The sequence below is a fragment of the Trachypithecus francoisi genome, unplaced genomic scaffold (genome assembly GCF_009764315.1).
Source record: "Trachypithecus francoisi isolate TF-2019V2 unplaced genomic scaffold, Tfra_2.0 Lachesis_group1, whole genome shotgun sequence".
Taxonomy (NCBI): domain Eukaryota; kingdom Metazoa; phylum Chordata; class Mammalia; order Primates; family Cercopithecidae; genus Trachypithecus; species Trachypithecus francoisi.
In genome coordinates, this window is record NW_022681454.1 from 121418379 (window position 1) to 121438649 (window position 20271).

Genomic DNA, 20271 nt, shown 5'->3' on the forward strand with positions numbered 1-20271 from the left:
CTTTTATTTCATATATCCTAGTAAATTATGTGCCTTCATAAAGGTTTATGTTGTAATTCAAATACTGAATTTTGTCTCCTGTCTTACACTCTATATTTCATAAAAACACATTTGTATAAGCAACACATCTAAAATTAGAAGAATACATAGAATGTCAGCAGTCTCTTGCAAAATGATGAAATGTACATTCATTTAAAATTTCCTTAACTTTTTTGAACACTTTCAACTTTCCCCATTCTCCATGTACTTAAGATACGCCCCTTATATCTCAACCTGCAGCCTGTTGCATTGCTATCCTTCCAACAATATATAACTTGAGAATTCAAATGTGCTTCCTGAATACAATGTCTCTGATTCTGTCCTGTAGATAATGAGGTGAGACCTGAAATGAAGGCCAAATAGCCTGTGCTTTATTGACATCTGGTGAAACCATGAAGGCTTCAAATAGCCTAATTGCAAGTTCTCTTCACCCTGTTATTGTAGATAAGATCTCCCTAGCCACACAACCCTCCTTAGCAAGAAATCAGGTACGGTTCCTGCTTATCCTTGGGTTTCAGTTATCAGCAAACTCATAAAATTACTCAAACCAATCATGTCCTCCCATAGAAATCATGGGGCGTCTCAACCTCTTGATTCTGCAAAGCCTGCTTCCCACAACCACTGGTTGTAGACTCTATTCCCAAATGCAACCATTGTGTGTGTCCCTGTGTGGCAGGCAGTATTGTTCTTCCCAGGCTGTAGGTGTATGTGACTACTAAACTGGTGTTGATCTCATCTGTCCAGTGTTAGGTGTTGTGTGTTGGGCCATCCCCATAACTCTAGGGCAGGAATCCCTTCTTCTCCAAAGGGTTGAAGAGAAGGTAATTGATGCATAGAACCCTCTACTTTTCCTAAAGCAGTAATAAATACTTCTTATTAATTTTATTCTTTAACATTCTGTGTTCCATAGTACCAGTTATATTGTGATTTAAATTATAATTACTATTTCTCAAATATGATTCCTTATTGCCATGTGGACAGGAATTTGAGTCTTACTCAGCTTTGTAGTTTCTCTATGGCCTAATATGGCATTTTACAGATTATAATTAGTTTATACTCTATTAGTACTTTCTGCCTTCTTTCTAAATTTAGGTCATCTTATGTCTTTTTTAAATCACGAGAAACATTTTTATTTGTAAAATTGAAACTGTTTTTGTTTTACTGTTAAAAGAAAAAAGTACATTAAAAAGAAATATTTTACTGGATTGGCCCTGAAGCTGGCAATAAAGCTGTGACTGAGAGCCACTTCAGCAAATTTCATCAGTTCTGTATCTGGCTGGAGGCTGATGCTAAAGCTAGTTGTCCCATCGCTCAACCATCAGCCTTACTGGGCTGACACATTTCTTATTAATTTGCTCCTTTATTTCTGTACTACTGGACATCATGCACCACTGATAAAGCCAAGAATATAACTGCTACATCATTGTTAGAAATTGAACCATTTTTATAGTTTAGGCCATCTCCAAAAAGTGTTGAATTTTCATTAGCTTTTGCTTTAATAAGAAAGTAATTGAGACACGCACACAACTAGAAGATGAGTTAGAATATCCAGTGAATAACAAGGGTATACATTACACAAGATTATTTGAAACGTGGTCCTATTTCTTTGTGTGCAATCTGTTTGAGAAATGTTACTGTATTATTTGACTCTCTTCCTATGTTTTATCATGTTCTAATTCTAATTTAAACTTCATTTAAACTGGGTTAGTTCTAATTAATATTTGGGTCATCTTTGCATGTAGTAAAATTATTATTACTTGTCTCTTTATAAGCATATAGTATAGTACATCATACACAATTTTTGAGTAAATAGTAAAATAGATGAACTTTGGCTCTTGTTATTCATGACATAATCTATAATTCTGTTTTTAGCCACTTAGATGTATTGGTAAAAATATGTCCCAAAGCAGAAAAAGACATAAATTGATGCTTTTAATTTTCTCCTAAAAAGATATTATGATCTTCACACTTTTTAAAATAGGTGGTTATCTTCAGTATGTACATGCATTCTTCAGTATAATAAGTGTATAATAATTCGATTTCTACTCATCTAAGAATTTTAAAGAATGTGGTAAGTTTCAACGACTATTGCTTACTACTAGCACTTATTTCACTGGCCATAAATTGCTTCTAGGTTTTAATGTGAAAACTATAAAACATGATGACATTTAACTTATTATAGCTAGCTGAATATATTACCAACATTCACTCAGTCTATGGCAATTCATAGTTATTTAAATATTCAGCTATCATATAGACTATTTATATTCTACCTAAGAGTCTGTGTTTTTTCTGCTTGATTTCACATTTGATTAAATATTTTAAATGGATATTCATTGCTCATAGATGTTCCTTTGAGTGATGTACCATATCAATGGTAGATAAGTGTACTGGACCTCCCTATTGCCCAACTTAAGGGGGCATTATTCATATACAGTTTACTTGTTGGTACCTCCTGGAACATGACTTCCTGTAAGGATACCACAGTTTCTGGTTTTAGTCAAGTTGAGGAGAGAAGACTAATAGAGATAAAAAAGCTAGACCCTTGCAGAAGAAGCAACACTAACGGGAGAACATTTCTCTAAAGAAATGGAGGTGAGATGTAGGAATGTATGGATAAATTGACTCTAGTGAAGGAGCACAGAAAATGTTTTGGAGAGACTGAGAACAAGGAAGAGAAGTTTAACTACATAAACCTGGGTAACAGAAGCTTTGTAGGCTCTTGAGCAGAGAAATGAGAGGAAACTCGTTTCTGGATATCATGACGGATTTTAGAGGGCAGGGGGAAAGGTAATACTAATGTAGAAGTGAAGGCATTTAGGGCTATTGTGAGACAAGATTGAAGAACTCAGCTGTCTAGTCAATTCTTTCCTAGAACTTCTGGCAAACTTCCAGTTTATTCTTAAATTTACTCCTTTCTGGTAGTCACATTTTCTTATCACACCTACTGAATTTTAAAGAAGTTGTATGATATTCTCTAAATATGTAATGCATTTGTCTTGATCTGCTTTGTGTTGCTCTAAAGGAGTACTTGACACTGGGTAATTTATAATGAAAAGAGATTTACTATTTCATGGTCCTGCAGGCTGTACAAGAAGCATGGCACCAGCATCTGCTTCTGTGGAGGGGGCTCATGGAAGAAGGGGAAGGGGAGCTGGTGTGTCACATGGTGAGAGAGACAGCAAGAGAGGGCAGAGAGTGCCAGACTCTTTATTAGTCACTCCCAGTAAAAATAGATTGAGAACTCACTCATCACTGCAAGGAGAGCACCAAACCCTTCATGATTGATCTACCTCCATGACCGAAACACCTCCCACTAGGATCAAATTGCAACAAGAGGTTTGTAAGGGACAAATACTTGAGCTTGTATGTCTTGCTTCCTAAATAATATTAGAAAATTATTAGAAGACATCACTAATACTTATTATCCATAATTATTATATCTAGAATGATTTAAGTAAATAATTCATGAATTCTTACTGTATTTGAAAAGGTGTAAAGTAGATTTTTGGGGAGTTTGAAGAGTGCATTTGAGAATGGAAGGGATATGTGAGTATATATTTTTACATATATTTTACATATTAAGATATATACCGGAAAGAGTCTCAAATGCTTCTTTTAATTGACCTTCACAGTAATTCTGTGAAACAAGTCTTCTATAGTAGAGGAAACAGGCCTAGAGATTTTGACTAATAGGTTAAGTGTGATGAAATCCAGAATGAACCCAAGCCAGGTTGACCCCATTGTGTTCTCATCAGAGAGACTAACAGTGGATTTTACTGTCACCATATTATTATGTTAGTAGAATAAGGCAGTGTTGCCTGTTTTCCTAAAAGATATAATGATTTTCATGTTGACAACTAAAATGATTATTTAAATTACCTTTTCCTAGAATCATGAGAAAGTAAAATGCAGGGAAAAAAGTTATAGACTTTATTTCATAGTTTAACTCAAGAAAAATTGTACACACATATGCCAAATACATAGCCAGACCATGAAAGACTTAAGGTTCTAGAAGTTAAAGATGCTCGAAAATAAAAACCATGTAGATATTACATCATTATTTTGTTTACTTGAAATCCTGCAGTTATTGCAGAACTGTTTCTTAAATGCCTCCTAAGAGGAAAACATTCACCATGTTCAATATGGGATTCAGAGCTTGACTCCAGTAACACATTAAATTGAATTACAATGAATTAACTGTGAACATTTATCAGGAATGAATAGTTATAGGGTATTACCATATTTCACAAAAAACATTATCTGTAATTATCTCCAAACCTACAGGCACATATTTTCCAAGTGTCAGTGAATACTTATTAGAGGTAAACTAGCTCTTTTCTTTTTTTGTTTGAAAATGATACATTGAACGTTCTTTATTAAGAGCACTACATTTGTGGCTATTCCAGTTGACTTCTGAAATATTGAAGAAAAGTTTTGATAACATACTAGGGTAGCAGAAAGGAATTTACCAAAAATATAGATAATATATTCAGGAGATTTATATGTAATTTGTTACAGTATTTCCAAATAAAAGTGCTAGGAGAAAGAATGATAAGCAGCTCTAAACTGCTATGAGGGCTTAGAGTTCACAAGTTCTGGATTCCATGTCTGATTCTAACACAGGATGTATATATACCCCCTGATAAAGCAATTAATCTAGTCTGCCTTAGCTCCCCTATTGTAAGATTAAACACTGACATATACTTGCCGTGTAAGGCTATTTTAAAATCTGAGTCATTTAACTTAGTATTTAAACATTTATGAGACTGGATGACATTTATGTAAAAATTATTATCATTGCTATTTTCAGGTTATTTGGACTTGCCAAAAAAAAAAAAAAAACTTGTCTGCTTGCTCTGTAATCTTACGTATTCTTTAGCCTCACAAAAGAGGAGACAGTAAAATTAGGCATCTGGCATCACTGAGAAAAGCCTTCGATGCATTCCAGTTTTTTACTTCTTCTGCCAGCAGAGCCCTGTGTTTGTGTTACCAAATTGGATGCAGGTGTGCATCCATCCACACTCTTACAACCACATAACAAATGGAGAAAATGGAACACAACACACTACTCAGTCTTTGGAAACCAAAAATGCTCAGTAATGAAGCTTACCTCACTTCCTTATATGTGCATCCAGTCAGACTTCACAGCAAATGGGATTAAATCACAAAATCCTGGTTTTAAGAGCCAAGAAAGCTTAAATCCCTTATAGATACTCTATTTCGCCTCTTTTTAGTATATCTTATATCTTGCTTTTTACTTTTTTGGGGAAAGGAGATATACACAAATGCCAGACCTATGGTATTACACTTTTGTTAACCAGAATTAGAGTCTATTTTTGGCCACTATGATAAGCCAATTTCAGTAAAGTGTAAAATATTTTATATTATGCATGACATAGGAACTGTTGACATTCTTATATTCTGCACTTGAGATTCTTCTGAAAGTTCCCAATTTTCAGGACAGATGAATTATGATCGTTCCAGTACTCTGAAAAGGCAATTGTGCAGAAACAAACCAAAAAGCCTCTTGTTTTTATTCTTTATCAGAGCTCATCAGCTTTGTTGATAATTGCACCATTCACCTAACACTGGACACATCGTGCATTGTAAACTTTTTAATTCAATTTTCCATATGACACTGTTGCTTTGGGGTCATATGAAGGACGTGTCAAACGTTTTGAGTAGGAAGCTGTTGAACAGTTAGAATGAATTGTTGAGACTTACATTTCTGTTATTAGCTATTAGTGAAATTTTTCAACCACTGTATTTGTCAGTTGTATATTATAACTCTTTGTATTTATATTTTTCTTTTGCTTTTTGGTGTCCTATTTCAATTATGGATGATAGTTTTTTCAGAGTAACTCAGTAGCTAGTTACTTGACTAGCTAAATATTTTAAATTGTATACTTATATCTATGAGATGACTTACGAGCAATGCTGAAGAGAAATTGAAGTGATTATAGTGGAGACTGTACTTTTCAAAAATAGCTAAATATTATTAGAATGAAAAGATTATCTGTGTAACTTGTAAGCCATGCCCTCTAAAAAGCTTTGCGAATAATATAAAAGTTTATTCTCTGAAGTGTTTGTATGTATTTTCTGATAAAGTAATAAATTATTCTTTCCAGGTGAATGTCTAGCTTTCTTATGGAGCTGTAACCACATAGAAACCTTGCTGCAATTATGCTTTTTTATTTTTCATTCAACCATTTATTTTGAAAATAATTTAATATTCTGTTGAAATTAGGTATAAAATTAATCCATACTTAAACATATATTCTTTTAAATTTAATTTTAATTTTAATTTTTAAATTTTAATTTCAGTGGGTTTTTGGGAACAGGTGGTTTTGGTTACATGGATAAGTTATTAGTGGTGATTTCTGAAATTTTCGTGTACCCACTACCCAAGCAGTGTACACTGCACCCAATATGTAGCCTTCTATTCTTCATCCTCTCGCACTTTTCTTGAGTCTCCAAAGTCCATTATATCATTCTTATGCTTTTGTGTCCTCATAGCTTAGCTTCCACTGATAAATAAGAACATACAATATTTGATTTTCCATTCCTGAGTTACTTCACTTAGAATAATGATCTCTAACTCCATTCAAGTTGCCTCAAAGGCCGTTATTTTGTTCCATTTTATGGCTGAGTAATATTCCATGGTGTATATATACCACATTTTCTTTATTTACTTGTGGGTTGATGGGCATTTAGGTTGGTTCCATACTTTTACAATTGCAAATTGTCCTGCTATAAACATGCATGTATATGTGTCTTTTTTATGACTTCTTTTCCTTTGTGTAGATACCCAGTAGTGGGATTGATGGATCAAATGATAGTTCTACTTGTAGTTCTTTAAGGAATCTCCGCACTGTTTTCCATAGTGGTTGTACTAGTTTACATTCCCGCTAGCAGTGTAAAAGTGTTCCCTTTTCACCACATATACACCAACACTTATTATTTTTTGATTTTTAAATTATGATCATTCTTGCAGGAACAAGGTACTATTTCAGTGTGGTTTTTATTTGCATTTCCCTGATAATTAGCGATGTTTAGCATGTTTCATATTTGTTGGCTATTTGTATGTCTTTTGAGAATTGTCTATTCATGTTCTTTGTCCCCTTTTTGATAGGATTATTTGTTTTTTTCTTGCTGATTTGAGTTCCTTGTAGATTCTGGATGTTAGTCCTTTGTTGGATATGTAGTTTCCAAATATTTTCTTCTACTCTGGGTTGTGTGTTTACTCTGATAATTACTTTACTATTATTATTATTATTTTGAGACAGAGTCTCACTTCTTCACCCAGGCCGGAGTGCAATGGTGTGATCTCGACTCACTGCAACCTCCGCCTCCCAGGTTCAAGCGATTCTCCTGCCTCAGCCTCCCCAGTAGCTGGGATTACCAGCATGTGCCATCATGCCCAAGCTAATTTTTGTATTTTTAGTAGAGAAGGGCTTCACCATGTTGCCCAGGCTGATCTTGAAATCCTGACCTCAAGTGGTCAATCTCCTGACCTCAAGTGACCTCAATCCTCCTGCCTTGGCCTCCCAAAGTGCTGGGATTACAGGCGTGAGCCAAAGTGCCCAGACTGATAATTACTTATTTTGCTGTGCAGAAGCTTTTTAGTTTAATTAAGTCCCATCTATTTATCTTTGTTTATGTTTCATTTGCTTTTGGGCTCTTGGTCATGAATTCTTTGCCTAAGCCAATGTCTAGAACAGTTTTTCCAATATTATCTTCTAGAATTTTTGTGGATTCACAAAATTTCTAATTCACAAAGACTTAGGTTTAAGTCTTTGATCCATCTTGAGTTGATTTTTGTATAATGTAAGAGGTGAGGATCTAGTTTTATTCTTCTACATGTCACTTGCCAATTATCCCATCACCATTTATTGAAGAGGATGTCCTTTCCCCACTTTGTTTTTGTCGGCTTTGTCTAGAATCAATTGGCTGTAGTACTTGGCTTTAGTTCTGGGTTCTCTATTTTGTTCTATTGTTCTACATGCTTGTTTTTATACCAGTGCCATGCTGTTTTGGCAAATATAGCCTTGTAGTATAGTTTGAAGTTGGGTAATGTGATACTTCAAGATTTGTTATTTTTGCTTACTCTTCTAGACATTGGCTTAGGCAAAGAATTCATGACCAAGAGCCCAAAAGCAAATGCAGCAAAAGCACATATAAATAGGTGGGACTTAATTGAACTAAAAATCTTCTGCACAGCAAAAAATAATAATAATAATAATTATCAGAGTAAATAGACAACCCCCAGAGTGGGAGAAAATATTGCAAACTATGCATCCAACAAAGTACTAATATTAAGAATGTACAGGTAACTCAAATCAGAAAAAAAGTAATAATGCTTTGGCTAAGAGGGCTCTTTTGGTTCCACATCAATTGTAGGATTGTTTCTTCTAGTTCTGTGAAGAATGATGATGGTATTTTTATGGGAATTTCATTGAATCTATACATTGCATTTGGCAATGGTAATCTTAACAATATTGATTCAACCCCTTCATGAGCACTAGACGTTTTTCCATTTGTTTGTGTCATCTATGATTTTTTTTTCAGCAGTGTTTTGTAGTTTTCCTTGTAGAGATCTTTCACCTCCTTGGTTAAGTATATTCCTAAGAATTTTATATATTTTTTGTAGCTGTTGTAAGCAAGATTGTGTTCTTGATTTAAGTCTCAGCTTGGTCACTGTTGGTATATAGTGGTGCTACTGGTTTGTATACATTGATTTTTGTCTCTTGAAACTGTACTGAATTCATTTATCAGATCTAGGAGCTTTGTAGATGAGTCTTTAGGGTTTTCTAGGTTTATGATAATATTATTAGTGAATAGTGACAATTTGACTCCCTCTTTTCCAAATCGGATGCCCTTTATTTCTTCCTCTTGTCTGATTGTTCTGGCTAAGACTTCCAGTACAACTTTCCCCGTTCAGTGTGATGTTGGTTGTGGGTTTGTCATAGATGGCTTTTATTATTTTGAGATGTGTCCTTCTAAGCCAATTTTGTTGAGGGTTTTTATAAAGGGATGTTGGATTTTGTCATGCTTTTTTTAAATCTATTGGGATAATCACATGATTTTTGTTTCTAATTCTGTTTATGTGATGTATTGCATTTATTGACTTGTATATGTTAAATCATGCCTGCATCTCTGGTATGAAACCCATTTGATCATGAAGAATTATCTTTTTGATATGCTGTTGGATTTGGTTAACTAGTGTATTGTTGAGGATTTTTACATCTGTGTTCATCAGGGATATTGGTCTGTAGTTTTCTTTATGTCCTTTCCTTGTTTTGGTATTCGGTGGTACTGGATTTGTGCAAAGATTTAGGGAGGATTCCCTTTTGCTGTATCTTTTGGAATAGTTTTCATAGGATTGATACCAGTTCTTTGAATGTCTGATACAATTCAGCTGTGAATCCATCTGGTCCTAAACTTTTTTGTTGGCAATTTTTAAATTATTGATTCAATCTTGCTGCTTGTTATTGGTCTATTCAGAGTTTCTATCTCTTCCTGATTGAATCTAGGAGGATTGTATATTTCCAAGAATTTATCTTTTCTAGCTTATCTAGTTTTTGTGCACAAAGGTATTCATAGTAGCCTTGAATGATCTTTTGTATTTCTGTGGTATCAGTTGTAAAAAATCCCCCATTTCATTTCTAATTGAGTTTATTTGAATCTTTGCTCTTCTTTTCTTTGTTAATCTCACTAATGGTCTATCAATTTTATCTTTTCAAAGGACTAGCTTTTCGTTTTGCTTATCTTTTGTGTTGTCGTTGTTTCAATTCCGTTTAGTTCTGCTCTAATCTTTGTTATTTCTTTTCTCTGGGTTTTGGTTTGGTTTGTTCTTGTTTCTCAGTTCCCTGAAATGTGACATTAGGTTGTCTATTTGTGCTCTTTCAGAATTTTTGATGTAGGCATTTAATGCTGTGAACTTTCCTGTTAGCATCACTTTTGCTGTATCCCAGAGGTTTTGATAAGTTGTATCACTAATTTCATTTATTTCAAAGAATTCTTAAATTTCCATCTTGATTTCATTGTTAGCTCAAAGATTATTCAGGAGCAGATTATTTAATTTCCATGTATTTGTATAGTTTTTAAGAACTCCTTTTGGAGTTAATTTCCAGGTTTATTCCACTGTGATCAGAGAAGATACTTGATATGATTTTGATTTTTCTTAAATTTATTGAGGCTTGTTTTATGGCCTATCATGTAGACTATCTTGGAGAATGTTTCCTGCGCTGAGTAGAAGAATAGATATTTTGCAGTTGTTGCATAGAATATTCTGTAAAGATCTAAGTCCTTTTGTTCTAGGGTATGGTTTAAGTCCATTCTTAATTGACTTTTTGTCTTTGATACCTGTCTAGTGTTGTCAGTGGAATATTGAAGTCCCCCACTATTATGGTGTTGCTGTCTGTTGTATTTCTTAGGTCTAGTAGTAGTTTTATAAATTTGGGAGCTCCAGTGTTAGATGCATATATATTTAAGGTTGTAATATCCTCCTATTGAACTAATCATTTTACTACATAATGTCTTTTCCTTTTTTACTGTTCTTGCTTTAACATATCTTTTGTCTGCTATAAGAATAACTACTCCTGGCCAGGCACAGTGGCTCACGCCTGTAATCCCAGCACTTTGGGAGGCCAAGGCAGATGGATCATGAGGTTAGGAGATCAAGACCATCCTGGCTAACATGGTGAAACCCCGGCTCTACTAAAAATACAAAAAATATTAGCCAGGCATGGTGGCGGGCACCTGTAGTCCCAGCTACTTGGGAGGGTGGGGCAGGAGAACGGCATGAACCCGGGAGGCGGAGTTTGCAGTGAGCCGAGATCATGTCACTGCACTCCAGCCTGGGCAACAGAGTGAGACTCCCTCTCAAAAAAAAAAAAAAAAAAAAAAAAAAAGGAAGAATAGCTACTCCTGCTCACTTAATGGTTTTCATTTGTGTGAAATATCTTTTTCTGCTGCTCCTTTACCTTATGTTTATGTGAGTCCTGTGTGTTAGGTAAGACTCTTGAAGACAGCAGACACGTGGTTGGTGGAATTTTATCCATTCTGCAATCCTATATCTTTTAAGTAGAGTGTTTAGGCCATTTATATTCAATGTTAGTATTAGGATGTGAGGTAGTTGTTCTATTTATCACATTAGTTGTTGCCTAAATACTTTTTTGGTTTTCCACTGTGCATTGTTTTTTAGGCCCTGTGAGATTCATGCTTTAAGGAGATCCTATTTTGGTCTTATTCTTGATGACAACTAGAAGGATCTCTTTCTATAAGTGTTTTGGTACCAAATTAATTTGTCCTTACAAGGTTCAGTTAAACAATTGGTTGTCATTTGCACTGTACTCTATATTAACTGTACATCTATTTGTAAAGATGCTAGTATTAGTTTTCTTATCATTGATAGTAGGAGAAACAAGACAAAACCAACATTAATCCAGTAGGCCAATAATTTAGATCTGGAGCTAATAAATTCCAGTTAGTAATGAATTCCAACAGCAAAGGATTGAAAATTTGGTTCACAATCTGTCATAATTTAAAATATAAATCCTTAACTTAAATCTTGAAGAGGCTGAATAAATACAACCAGTCTAGTGAGGATTCAGAGTTAATGAATGTCAGTAAATCCTCATTTAATGTTGTCAACAGGTTGCAAACTGACTTTAAGTGAAACAACATACAAAGAAACCAATTTTATCATAGGCTAATTGATATAAACAAGAGTTTAGTACCTATGGGGTGCTTCTGGTCAGAAAAACATCACCAAACATCTAAATAAAGAACAAAATGTGCCAGGTGCAGTGGCTTACACCTATAATCCAGTACTTTGGGATGCCAAGGCAGGTGGATCATTTGAGGCCAGGAGTTTGAAACCAGCCTGACCAACAATGTGAAACCCTGTCTCTACTAAAAATACAAAAATAGTTAGGCATGGTGGCACATGCCTGTAATCCCAGTTCCAGCTAAGCCTTGCGTGGGCTTCTGACCTGTGGAAACTGTTAGATAATAAATGTTTGTCGTTTTCAGCTGCCCAATTTGTGTTAATTGGTTATGCAACAATATAAAACTAAGGCTGGGAGCAGTGGCTCACGCCTATAATCCTAGCACTTTGGGAGGCTGAGGAGGGTGGATCACCTGAGGTCAGGAGTTTGAGACTGGTCTGGCCAATATAGTAAAACCCTATCTCTACTAAAAATACAAATTAGCTGGGTGTGGTGACACATACCTGTAATCCCAGCTACACAGGAGGCTGAGGCTGGAGAATCACTGGAACCTGGGAGGCAGAGACTACAGTTAGCTGAGAGTGCGTCACTGCACTCCAGCCTGGGTGACAGAGTGAGACTCTATCAAAAAAAAAAAATAATAAGACAAACTGTTTCCCACCTAAAGTTTATCATTTTCCATGTTTTCTTTTATGTCAATGAATATATTTTCTTTGTAAAATTTCTAATTTTATTTCAGTATCACTGTTAATTTTTTAGATATTCTTTCATTTTCATTAATGAGGATACTAACAATATATATACCTTAAAATCTGTGTCAAGAGTTTTGTTAATGTAGTTATATCTAGAATTGAATCTTCAGGGTTTTTTTTTAATATTAGATTTCATGTGCTTTGGAATTTTGGTTAGCATGCTTATTACATGTGTGGAGTTTGTTCTTGCTCTTTTTAATTTTTCTGCTTGCTCATGAGTTTGGCTTTGGTTGTCTCTACCCATAACTCCAAAACCAAGTCTTATTATGGCAGTACTAGAAGTTCTGCCCTAGATGATTTCAGAATAATCACAGATTTTATTACCAAGTCAATAAGTGGCTTGGCTCACTTTCTAGTGGAAGAGCTTTGTTTGTAAGCTTTCACCTTCTTAGGCATGCTACTTTTTCTTAAACAAAAATAACAAAACAATCCCATAGCTACTTCTGGGACTTTTTTAAAAAAAAGCAAATTGCACCCTGACCTCTAGCTTTAAGCAGTGAGTGGAGTCCAGCCCCTGCCTGTGTGAAGCAGCTTTTAGTCCACTTTACCCCCATGAAGCCAAATACCTGGTGCCTCTGCCCACTTCTCTCAGCCAACACAGGACTCCTGTCATGTTTACTAATTTACATTTCTGTTTTTCTGATCTACAAAACAATTTATCTTGTTTTCATTATGACTTTTTAGCCTTTGTATTAGTTTGCTATGGCTGCCATAACAAATACCACAAAGTGGGTGGCCTAAACCAGAAGTCCCCAACCCCTGGGCCATGAATTCATACCAGTCCCTGGCCTGTTAGGAACCAGGCTGCACAGCAGGAGGTGAGAGGTAGGCAGACAAGCATCACAGCCTGAGCTCCGCCTCCTGTCAGATCAATGATGGCATTAGAGTCTCATAAGAACGCAAACCCTATTGTGAACTGCACATGTGAGGAATCTAGGTTGCATGCTCCTTAGGAGAATCTAAGGCCTGATGATCTCAGGATGAACAGTTTCACCCTGAACCTGAAACTATCTGCCTCCCCACCTACTGCCAGTCTGTGGAAAAATGGTCTTTCCACACATCAATCCCTGGTGCCAAAAAGGTTGGGGACCACTGGCCTAAACAACGGAAACTTATCTGCTCATGATCTGAGGACCAGAAGTCCAAGATTAAGGTGTGTGTAGGGTTGGTCTCCTCTAGGGCCTTTTCTCTTTGGCTTGCAGATAGACCTCTCCTCTGTGTTTTCACATTACCTTCCATCTCTGCCTGTGTCATTTTTCTTCTAAGGATATTGATCATATTGGATTAGGGTTCACACTAATAACCTCATCTAAGTTACTTCTTTGAAGGCCCTGTCTCCAAATACAGCCATGTCTGAGGTAATGGGGGCTTCACCATATGAATTTTGGAGGTCATAGTTTAGCCTACAATAGTCTTTTTATTTGGAAATGATCCAGCATTGTTAGAATATTGAACGTACTGTGGTGGGGGTGGGAAATGGGACATTTTCTTCACTTATTGCAGGTATAGCTCTATATTCTTAGTGAACTGAAAATTCATTTCTTTTGAGATTTATTTTTATTTCTTTTCCCTAACTTAAAACACATAATATGTATGTTTATTTTTATACTTCTGATTAGTAGGTTAATATCTAAATTCATTCTTCTAATTGTACAAGCTTGTTGTATACTTGTACATGATTTGGAATGGTAAAAACTGATCATATATTGCATAAGATATAATAATCTCATGTTGTGCCACGTGGCCTCTGTTAGGACTAAGAGTAGGACATTGACTGCAGTCTGCCCTCCTCACTTACTCTGAAGCTGGATGGAACTAAGAGACTGCTTTGGGTCACCTCCATTCTAGTTTGCTGCATTGTTCAAAAAACTTTGAGCGTCTTATTCTAGTTTAATAAAAACACAATTGCAAAATTAATTAAAATGTGGTTTCCTAAATTCTACCTTCAGCTATTCCTGGGTGATTAGAGCAAATTATTTATGCAGTGCTTCCTCTGATTATGACAATGAAAGTGAGAAGTGCATTTAATTAGAAGGCCTCTGAATTTTTATAAATCACCATCTTTTCACATTTCTCCGTTAGTTTTGCAGAAGAAGCATCCTATACACTCCAGGCATTTGTCTGGTGTTCTTCACAAGATGTTAGGTGCATTGCTAGTGCTGTCTCCTCTACCTGAAGGTGCAGAGGGGGCTGAGACTTGCAGAAGCTGTACCAAAGCCTGGGAAAGGCAATCAAGTGTTGAGAAGCTCTTCCCTCTCTTACCCTTTCCAGCGGTGAGTAGATTACTGTTTACCAAACTGACTTTTTAAAAAAGTGTATTTATTCACATCTCTATCAGGATAAATCAGTGGTGTCTTACAATTACCATTGGCAGTTGTGTTGCAGTTGACATCACAACAAATGTCTGCTTCTCATCTTCCACTTTTCTGAGTTACCTTTTCCTTTAATAGCTAAAGAAAATGGCCACAACTCCCATTTGTCACACTGTATGGAAACAAATTACAAATTGTTTTCCTTCCAGATGAAGGGACATAGATTATCTAGAAGGTGTACATTGTTTAAATCATGCTTTTACAACTTCTCTGTCATCTAGTCCAAATGTTTCTTATGACTTTAGAGATGATTTTTTGAAAGATCTTTTTAACATTTCCTACATAGAAAAAAAATACTGCTAAAATAAAGTTAATGTTTAAAGTAGGCTTTCAGTAAAGTTTTTAGGTAAAATAAATCAATTAAAACAACTGAAGTAAAAAGTAACACAGTATAAATCCTCCGATCTTTTTCCTTACAGAATTTCTAATGCATTGTGTACTTCCATAGGCTTTAGCTGGAATTTTTTCTTTTTCTTATCCTTTATGCTAGGACTTGATCTCTTCTCTAGGTACTAGCAGACAGCTCCAAAGGTCTTGTTATTTGCTCTCCAGGGAGATTTAATTTAAAAATCGCTATCTAAATAGCACCTATTTGACCATATCTAATAGGAGGAAGTCCTTGCCTTTCTCCACTTATTCCAAGACCAAGACATTCACTTGCTAAAAGCATCATCTCTGCTGGAGACAAATTCTTGCCACTCTTAGAAAGCATGTGAAACTCAAACTGTTTTTTTTTTTTTTTTAATACCAAATTATGTTCCCTTACATTTATTTCTATAGACAGAACTGCCTATAGAATTACCTCTCGGATGCCCTGTCATTAGTTATCTCAAACTATAATGTTAACAACTCAGATTCAAAATGTTCAACTGAACTTATCATGAAGACTTACAAAACCTATTACTCTTCTTGAATTTCATCTCAGTGATAAGCACTCATCTAGTTGTCCAGAATTGTTATCTTAGATTTCATCTTAGATTTCTTCCTCTTATTCAATCCCCAATATTTGTTACTAAGCAAAAAATACATTTAAAAAAAGCCTATTAATGTCTGCTATGGCTTGAATGGGTCCCCCAAAGTTCATATGTTAGAAATTTGATCCACAATGTGGGGATTTTGGTAGGGGTGTTTGGGTTTGAGGACACCTGCCTCATAAATGGATTAATGCTGTTTTTGCAGGATTGAGTTTGTTGTCATTGCAGGAGTGAGTTAGGCCCTCTCTTATTCTCTCTTGTCCCTGTAATGCCTTTTGCCATGTTATGATGCAGCAAAAAGACCCTCCTAAGATGCTGTTGCCTTGATCTGAAACTTCCCATTTTTGAGAACCTTAAGACGATACATTTTTGTTTTTGGAAAATTACCCAGTCTTCAGTATTCTGTGATAGCACAAAAAAGACTAAGATAATGACAACATTTCCCCCAGGGTTGAATCAAAACTCCTAACAAGACCCCCTACTCCACCATCCGTACTTAAATTTCTATCATTGTTGAAATTTGTTTCAGCTTATCAGATGAACCATTCTCTCCCTTTCTGCTCCAGATGTTTGTACATATTCTTTACACTTTACGTTCTCCTCTGGCTGCTTGTGTCCTGCCAACATCCTCTCCTCTTTTAACAAATTCTTACTCATAAATTTAAGTTCTAGTTTAGATCTGACTATTTCTAGGAAGCTTTCCCTGACCTGAGCAGTTGGGTTAGGTACCCTATTTTTTTTTTCTCTCATATTTCATTATAATTGCTTGTTTGTCCATTCTTCTCAGTAGGTCAATAAACCACGAGAGGAAAGATCATATCTTTCTTGCTGATAAGTATATCATCAGTGTCTGACCCTGAGTTAGGGCTCATTAATTATCTGTTTTATGAATAAATGAATGGTTTATGATAAATAGAGACTAAATTTGACACTTTTAGTGTCGATAACTAGAACCACAGGACACTGTCTTGCTGGGGAATCACAGGGGTATTCGCATTATGCAGCCCCAAGGTGACTCCTAAGACTTAGGGTGCTTTTCCCATTCTCTTTCTGTCCTTAAAACCTCAACTAGTTCTTGTCCTTCCCCTAGAAAGATTTGTGTATCCACTTTATATTTTGGTATTCTTACCATGAAGATAGTATTTGTTTCTCCCACAAAGTCATGTTTATAATTCTTTACTTTTAGGAAGGCCATAGTAACAGAAGTTGTCCATAGTACAGAAGTGGAGGAGTTAAAAACAAAATCACATTTACACAGTTCATACAGTCATGGTCCAAGATCAAAATTTACTGAGTCCTTTTTGAAAAAGTAACTGGAAGTCTTTTAGACTTCTAACTTTTGCCATCTATTTTCAAGGATAATACCCAATAAAATATTCATCCTTAAGTTCTGACTTAGCAGTAAATATATACTTATTTCTTTCTTTTCTTCTCCTAATAAGAAATCAAAGTGGAGCAATAAGTATCTTTTTTGTCTTACTAATCTGCATTTCAGAAGATTTCCATTTTTATCAAGACTTTTACCCAGAACACATCTCTTGTATCATTTCTCTTGGACATTCCCTGGAATTACTGCTAAAATTTATTAACAGCCTATCTAATCAGGGTGTATCTAGAATACTTTGAATAAACTTACTGTGGTTGTAATATGTTGATATTGTGATGATAAAATAAGAAATACTGAAATTAGCATAATTAGGGATTCATGAAAATCTTAAGTCAAGCTTATGACTTTTCCCCTAGTGGTTAGAAATTAAATAACTGTTGAAATAATAAAGTGATCAGTTCACATTAGAAAAGAACATGCTCTTTCATAAAGTATGTAGGAAAATGACATTTGTGTTATTTGTACAGAATAAACTATTCACCATTAACTAACTACAATGCTATAACAAATCAGTCAGGTCTGGGAAATAAATATTAAGCCAGAAATAAATAAAAGCCTCATATAACTAGTTATATTTCTTACATGTTATTTGTATTTGAGAAATAAAAATTATCTTAATTTTCTAAAGTGTCAAATGTTTCAAGCTGCAAAATAAGTAAAAATGATATCCTGGTTTCATAGATATCATTGCTTTATTTGATAACATTCTTGAACATCTTCTTTTTGACAATTATCAATATCTGATAGCCTAGCTGGTAGAATGTTGTCTCCTTTTTCCCTGCTTCAATGGTTAAATGTAGAGATACGTATTTCAGTTTGCTTTTAATAATGAAGGGCCTTCTGTGGCATAATTTATCTCATATATAAAAAAGAGTTTTGGCCAGACCGTGAGGATTAAATTTTTAAGTAACAAAGGGATCAGAGTGAGTACCTCTGGTCTTCAGCTTTGAAAACAAATCATGTGAGTCAGACTACTAAAACCACATGCTGGTAATACATGTTAAATAGCTTATTGATTTATTTTTAACATTACTATTTTCCCCAGAGGATTCAAACACCCTTAAATGTGACTTATAGGAAATGTGCTCACAATTGATTACTATTATCATCCACTATGCAGAGTGGATGAAAGTTCATTGTTTATCAAAGAAAACAAAACAAACCTTACCAGAGTAGAATCTATTTTTAGATTGTTGCAATTTAGTTTTAAAGGTCACCTTCAAATAATACATTAATACATTATTTGTATTTACAGTAGCCTTCTGTGGGGATATGTTCAAACACACTGCTATCAATCAAAATGTTTTCTGTTCATGTTTTTCACCCATACATTTAGGCCTTTTTCATTATAAGTGCTTACTGTGCACTGTGGCTGTTAACTTTTGCAGTTTGAGGTGCACAGCAAAACTAACACAAGCTCATTTTTTCCTCTTTTCAATTTCACAACACATAAATAAAAAAGCTCACGCTGATGACCTAATCCATGATTTCTTGAGGCTTAAGTCAAAAGAAATCCACGCTCTCTACATGGTAAGAAATCATTATGTTTTTATCTATAAAATGCATACTTATGCATAACCATAGAAGTATTAATAAGAAATGCATTAATCTGTGGACTGACTGGAAACTTAGAAGTCAGGAGTTTGGAACTCAAACTTAATTTTGCATTCAAATCCCACATCTTTCACTGATTCAATCTGACACAGTAGCCCCATAGCCTCAACTTGGTTATTGTGGCCAAACCAAAATGTATGCCAACTGAACGTTTATTTGAAGCCTGTTTACTTTAGTGGTTCCTCTAACAATCTTTCCGAGTTAAAGAAGGACGCCCTAAATATCTACACTGCTGATTCCCTTGTAAAGCTGGATAATAAATATCAGAGTGAAGAAGAATCTCAACAAAGTTCTTTAGCTTTACTGCTTGGATTAAAAATTTCATTGTCAAAGCACAAACATGGCACGGTTTCCTTCTTCCTTTTTCCACATCGAAATTTTCAACATTGTCTCAGAAAAACAAAAAACAATATTGGAACATCATGTAAACTGGCTTGTTAAATTTAAAGGGATGTGCATATAAAAAATGATCCATCAAGCGTAAATGTTCACCGTATGGTCTGCCTGTGTATTTTAAAACAATTTGATGTGTAACTGCCATTCTATAGTAAATTCTAAATAATTAGGAAGTATTCATAACAATGTAAAAGCTTCTACTCAGTTTTTGCTAAAATTGTGGAGATGGATATAGTACTTGTACATATATACATACCCCAGCCAAGATTTTTCAGATTTTAGAAAATACAATTTATTTAGAATCCTATTTTTCAACTCAGATTTTACATTCATTCTATCTTTTCAGCAGTCTATTGTAAATTGTTTTATGCTACTTAACATTAATTTGTCATGGTCTAGTTGGATACATAAAAGCAAAGATTATGCTTCTTTAAACACTAAATTGAGGCCGGGTGCGGTGGCTCAAGCCTGTAATCCCAGCACTTTGGGAGGCCGAGACGGGCGGATCACGAGGTCAGGAGATCAAGACCATCCTGGCTAATACGGTGAAACCCTGTCTCTACTTAAAAATACAAAAAACTAGCCGGGCGACGAGGCGGGCGCCTGTAGTCCCAGCTACTCGGGAGGCTGAGGCAGGAGAATGGCGTAAACCCGGGAGGCGGAGCTTGCAGTGAGCTGAGATCCGGCCACTGTACTCCAGCCTGGGTGGCAGAGCAAGACTCCGTCTCAAAAAAAAAAAAAAAAAAAAAAAAACACTAAATTGGGAAACTCTGACAGCGTCCTCTACTTTTGTCCCATCCTGACTTCTCCCCAAAATATCCATTTGGCTTTAGAATTTATGTGCTTCTCAGATATGGAAATAACTTAATTGTCATGACAAATAAGCATTAAGCTACTTTCTTATTACCTAGTGAATAACTCACTTCAACTGAGTGGAAATTAAATTAATTGACTATAGGATCCATGGATCCTTGATTATAATATGCCACCTAATTAGCATTA

The 20271-nt window shown here is 35.2% G+C and overlaps 1 pseudogene; it reads right to left on the bottom strand.

Moving 5' to 3' along the window:
* Nucleotides 1–20271, bottom strand: part of LOC117084941 — a 184109-nt pseudogene that overhangs the window by 29338 nt on the left and 134500 nt on the right.